The sequence below is a fragment of the Crocuta crocuta genome, unplaced genomic scaffold (assembly GCF_008692635.1).
Source record: "Crocuta crocuta isolate KB4526 unplaced genomic scaffold, BGI_CrCroc_1.0 scaffold65, whole genome shotgun sequence".
Taxonomy (NCBI): Eukaryota; Metazoa; Chordata; class Mammalia; order Carnivora; family Hyaenidae; genus Crocuta; species Crocuta crocuta.
In genome coordinates this window covers 1214130-1220260 of record NW_027530683.1, presented here as the reverse complement: position 1 = coordinate 1220260, position 6131 = coordinate 1214130, and positions in this window count along the sequence as shown.

The following is a 6131-nucleotide window of genomic DNA, read 5'->3' as shown; positions in this document are numbered from 1 at the left end:
TTTAAAAAAATAATTTTTAAATTATAGGTTCAGAGCTCTGTTATACATCTTGATGGGATTTTCCTGCTTTTTAAATTTTTGGCCTGTTTTTCTATACTCATCAACCACTGTGATTTTTTTTGTACTTATTGGATAATTACAGACATAGCCTGTAAAGTTATTATTAAATTGATCTGGTTTTGGTTTTATTTGGTATTGCCAAGAGACATTTTGAACTACATACACAAGACCTGAGCATGGCAATTTGTTTACAATTACACAAACATAGACTTATTGTTTCTTTCCCACATTTTAAAATGTATTTTTAATAGAATATGTCCATGTTTATTTTACTATTTCCTTGTAATTCCCTGTAAATTGACAGTAACAAATGGTCAAATATTCCTTGTTTTAGTATGAACCAAACCACAGCAATCTCATGCCAGATTTTGTTAAAAGGAGAAACAACAACAATAACAAATCATAGATATTGACCATTTTAGGCAGATAAAGTACCATTAAATAAATTACCACTCTAGCTTGGGAAATATTTCCTTGTTGATCTGAAAGAGTTCCTGTAACTCTGGAAGAACAATAGTTTATTCCACACATATGAGAACAAACAGAGCAGTATAATTTAAAATAAGGGCGAATGTAAGTTCATTTGAGGATTAATGAACGCCATCATGGATTTGAGAACTAGTTCTTTTAATTTTAAAATATTTATTTAAATTTTGAGGAAGAGAAAGCACAGTGGGGAAGGGGCAGCGAGAGGGAGAGGGAGAATCTCAAGCAGGCTCTTAAACTGTGAGACCATGACCTGAGCTGAACTCAAGAGTCAGATGCTAGTTATTACTCTTCAATTTCTCCTGGTGTAAAAGCATGGAAAACAAATGGGCAAGTCCTTCCTAAGAGCTTAAATGAAGGTAGCTGAGGGTATGAACTTACCTGAATGCCAGGTACTCACCTATTCTCCTACCTTCCAACTTTCTACATAAAACCCTAATGTAATTTTCTAATGACCCCTTAGTGACCTTGAAATGTTAATGTAGCTCCCAAAAGTGCCTGAGGATCTCCCAGGGACTAATAACCTGATTCAGTAAGTCTAACATTTCTGTGTGAATATATGAAGCTTATCTTTTTATGAGCTATCCATATACACAAACGAAAATAGTGAAATTATTCTAGTTATTGATCAATAAAAAGTGTCCTGTGCCAACTCTTTATCTCAGGGCTAAATGTCAATAAAGACTTTAGTTAGTAAATATTTTTATTATAAAATTGAGTTTTTATTGATCTCTTTTTTGCATAATCCATTTTATATTAAAATTCATTAATTGAGTCTACGTATTGCAGTACAAAGAACAAAAGCACAGAGTAGTTCTCTGCTATTGCCGTATTTACAGAGACACCAAGAAGTATGGGGCAAGATTTGCTTTAAAAGTATAAGTTCTATTTGTGTTCCACCGGGTATTTGCACATAAACAGCTAAATTATTTGGTGACCTCTCCTGGGGTTCCCTCTTTTCTTACTACCGACTATTATAGTAGATTATTCTTCAACTTTGTTCACTTTGCATTTATGGCTTGATTTAATGAAACCTTAAAAAGGGTAGTTAGTTTTCTAATGTGTTCCAGATGAAAATGGTAGTGTAATCATTATCCCTTTCAAATTTGTCTGGCTTCAACTTTCTTCATCTTCATAATTTGGTACTTTCAAATGAAATTTTAATTATGCATAAAATTAATAAAGAGCAATTTAAATTACCATTGGGTGTCAACTGGTTGTCTAGTGATAAATAGAAGGCTGGCTTCTTGATGGAATTTTTTACAACACGAAAAAATAATTAAATGGGTGCATCATCATTATCAGGAAAGGATTATTGAAGTATTGCTTTTTACACAAAACCATTTTGTTCAGCTATTTGAAAATGAAAAGTGGAAAGAGTTATGCACAGAGAATTAGAGTGGCCCCCAAGCTTTATGCACCAAATAACGAGCCAGTTAAACAGTCTTTGTGTGACTACAGGACTTAAAATGTGATCAGCAAAGTATCCTATGAGAAAGAAGTATACAGCCTCTGCCCACCAGGAGGCTGTGGGAGAATGCTGAAACAGTATCAATATACACACGGAAGGGAAAAAATCTGTTAGGCTGGATTAGGTAAAAGTAAAAAAAAAAAAGATATCTCATTCTATAAAGTAGCTAGACTGTTATGAAAAAATGGACTAATCCACAGGGATAGGACTTGATGTGTTACAATATCATGTCTACAGAATACTTGTATTGTGTTCAAATGCAAAAGGTAATACTTTTGTTTTCCTTTACTGTTCTTGTTATGGTTCTTCTCTTAATAGGACTTAAAAATCACAAAGTTGAAGAATGCAATTTTGATTTTTAAACATTTGGCCATATGTGTAAGCCTGTGTTACCCATTCTATCTGAACCTCTGTAAAGAAAAAGATAACCTGAGAAATGCAATATTAAATCACTCTTCTAGCAGTTGTTTTAAATTTTGGTATCTGGTCTAGAGTACCTTACATCTAATCATTTATACACTAAATATACGTTGAGCACTTACTAAATATCAGGCACACATAATAGGTTTCAATTTATTTATTTCATTTGATTTCAGTAGCAATGAGCCAGCGAGCTAGGAACTTGTGTTCAAGTGTTAAAAGAACATAGAAAACTTTTAGCCCATCTGTGAGAACATAAAAACTTGAAAGCACAGCTGGCATTTATATTTTACTTGGAGGAAAGCATTAGAGAGTTCAGAAGGTCCACCCCCTGCCCCAGGTCTTGAGTTATGTCAAAGAACCTATACCTCGATGAAAAAGTACCTATAATATTTATGGAGGAGAATAAAGGAAAAGCATTTGGTTGAAAAAAAAAAACACACATATTTTCCAGCAGATAAAAAAAAGTGTCTACTTAACCTTTGCTTTCTCCAAGTTGTCAGTCCTAAGGTTGCTGCCTCTGCTGGGTGGTCTTTATTCTACATCCACTCACATCACCTGACTGTCTGGTGGAGTTGCAAAAAGGGCAGCTATGCTGTGAGGGGGCTGGCAGAGAAAAGGCTGGTTCCTCTCACTGCTGCCAGAACAGACCTGAAACTCTCACCTAGCCTATCCTTTCTAGCCCTTCCCTCAATCTCTTCCATCTTGATCATTGCTCAGTCCAAAGATGGTGACCTCAGTACAAACTGCTTCTATACACAGCTTCTGAGACTAAATGTTAGAGATGTTTTTCATTTCATTCCAGGCCATTCTGAAAATTGTTATTAACTTAATTTTACTTTAATGAAAATGTTGATGGGCTAGGGAGAGATGTTGCTTTTCTAACACAATTTCCTGGAAAGTGATAAATCCTCCCCATCCTTGGGGGCCCAAGCGGGTGGAGAGGCTGTGCACACATCATAGCAATAGAGCGATGGTTTCACCTCATTTGTTTTATTTTATTTTGTTTGAACTTTTCAGGCCTATGCAGAAAGTCAGTCAGCTTTGTTTTGCTATGCAGGTGTAGTGTACAGAAGTTTTGGCTTCCGTATTTATCTAGAACTCTTCATTTTGGATACGAGGTCTGGACTTTCTCAGTTAGTGCTTGTGGATTTTTACCAGAATTGATTAGGGAATCTTTTTTTAAAAAAAACCCAGGGACATGAGTAAAAAGATGCACACACATAAAATCAGGTGAGCTCATTATAAAAAATAGCAAAATTTAAAAAATCAAAGAATATGACATTCCAGGAAAGAGAGAAAGCATTCCTTATGCATATATAAGCAAGGATTATTTCTGTTCCTGGAAGCTTAAAGGGGAGTGGAAGTAAGGTTTGGGGAGAAGAGAAGGCTGAGAGCCCTACACATATTACTGTGAGTTCTTTATCCTTAGTCTTTTATGAATTAGCTGCATGTCCCTGGAGAAGTTACTGCCCCTGGTGTTAGTTTTCCTGTTGGAAAAAACCTGTGTGACCTTTAAGATTTCTCTTAGTCTTAATAATAATGAGAATAATAATAGCTCATAATAGCAACTATTATTTACTGAGAGCCTACTGTATTACTTGAAATAATTTTCTTAAGCAGCAATCAATATCCTAATTAACAGACAAAGAGCTTGTAGCTTAAAGATATCTAGCACTTATACATAGTCTTAAGCTTTATATACAAAATATGTTAACAAGATGCAGAAAGTTAAGAGAAATGCCTGACAACTAATTATTAGCAACATCTGAATTATTTCTATATTTAAAATGTGTTGCCTAATCTCATCTTAACAGATATTTATTTATGAGACTGTTATTCAGCTAATGTTAAGTAGCGTGGTACAAAGCACACTGCGATCAACAATATCTTTCCAAGAATGCCAAATGGGTCACTCCACTTTTGTGGATCATTTTCATCATCTCTGAACTAGACCAGTTTCTGGACACAGATTACGAAGATTGAGTCTGTGAAACCCCAGGTATCATATGAGAAGTTGGCCTGTGTATACTTTGTGCAGATATAATTGATGTTCTGAGGGGAGGGCCCAAAACTTTCACCAACGTCAAGCACAGTGTGTTTTCACCAATAAAAGTTGAATACTACTCTTTTAGATGACCTTGAAAGAGCTTTCTTTTTCTGCCTTGGGTGTTTAAGTATGCAGATTGTCTTAGTTCTCTAAGCTTTGCTTTCTATTTGTGAGCTCTATTCTTGTGAGAGACCTGTTTTTTCAACTCTCTGTCCACAGGGGCCTACCTGAGGGGCACTATCATCTGGCATTCCAGAAACATTCTGCTAAGTCCTTCCATTGATAGTCTTTAAAATTCCACCTAAACTCTATCACAAAGGTCTCAGACCAAAGATGTAAACAAGAACACATGAAAAATCAAGTTTTCTACAAGGAGGAATACACGCACCTCAAATGAGTTACTGCTTCGTAACATAAGAATGAACCATGAAACACAGTCAGAAGAAACTGGTTGTATAAATCATAGATGAAGCCCTGTACCTACTCCTATTTTCCCAAAAGATGTTTTGATGAATGAAACCTTACAAATGGGAGAGCAAATATGTGGCATATTTGACAACTAGAGCATAATCATGTTTATTTTATTTTTATTTATTAAAACAAGTATTTATTTTCTGAGAGAGACAGAGAAAGAATGGGCAGGAGAGGGGCAGAGAGAAAGAGGGAGACACAGAATCTGAAGCAGGCCGAAGGCTCTGAGCTGTCAGCACAGAGCCCCACACGGAACTTGAACCCATGAAATGTGAGATCATGACCTAAGCTAAAGCCAGATGCTTATAGACTGAGCCACCCAGGTGCCCCAGAGCATAACCATTTTTAAACAAACACTCTTCTGTATGGTGAAATGATTCTCAGTACTAATTATGAAATGAAGGAAATAATAAATAATGGCAAGGAAAGAAATATCTTACAGATATATATTACATATATATTAATTACACACATATATATTACAGATTTATATATATTTCAGAGATATATATATATAAAGTCTAAAAGAGAAAAAGAAAAAAATCGATGGATTAATACTGTTTAATTACATTTAAGTCTTTTTTGAAAGAAAAAAAGGGGAGGCATATTAAAAAAACAAACACTTCCAAAAGGGTGAAATCTGCAAGGTTTGGAGGATGATTTGCATATGGAATTATAGGATTTAGCAAACACATGTTCTATTTCTTTTGCTTTATGATCACTGTGATATCAATCTACTGTTTAAGTACAGGGGTTGGAGACACAACCTGAGCCGAAAGCAAGTTTGAATAATTCCAATCCCTGATCAACTTATTCTTGTATTGAAAATGTGTGGCTGACTCTTGGAGGAAAAGTAAAATTGGGAGTCTTCTAAATTAACTTCCATGTAGAATATAGCTTGTATTAAATAACAAGTAATGAAAATGTGTTAATATAAACTTTACAAATATATTAGTAAACCCATTTATAACTAGAATTATAAATTATAACAATTGTTTGAATAGAAGCCAATGGAGTGTTTTTTTCAATGCATAATATTTTATCACTGACAGTGCTTAGCATTGATGATGCATGGTGATAATAAAAGCAGACCAGCCTTTTGTTGGCTTTATTATTTTTAAATTTATTACAGTCAAAGCCCCCCTTTAGTGCCTATAACTAATATGGACCGAT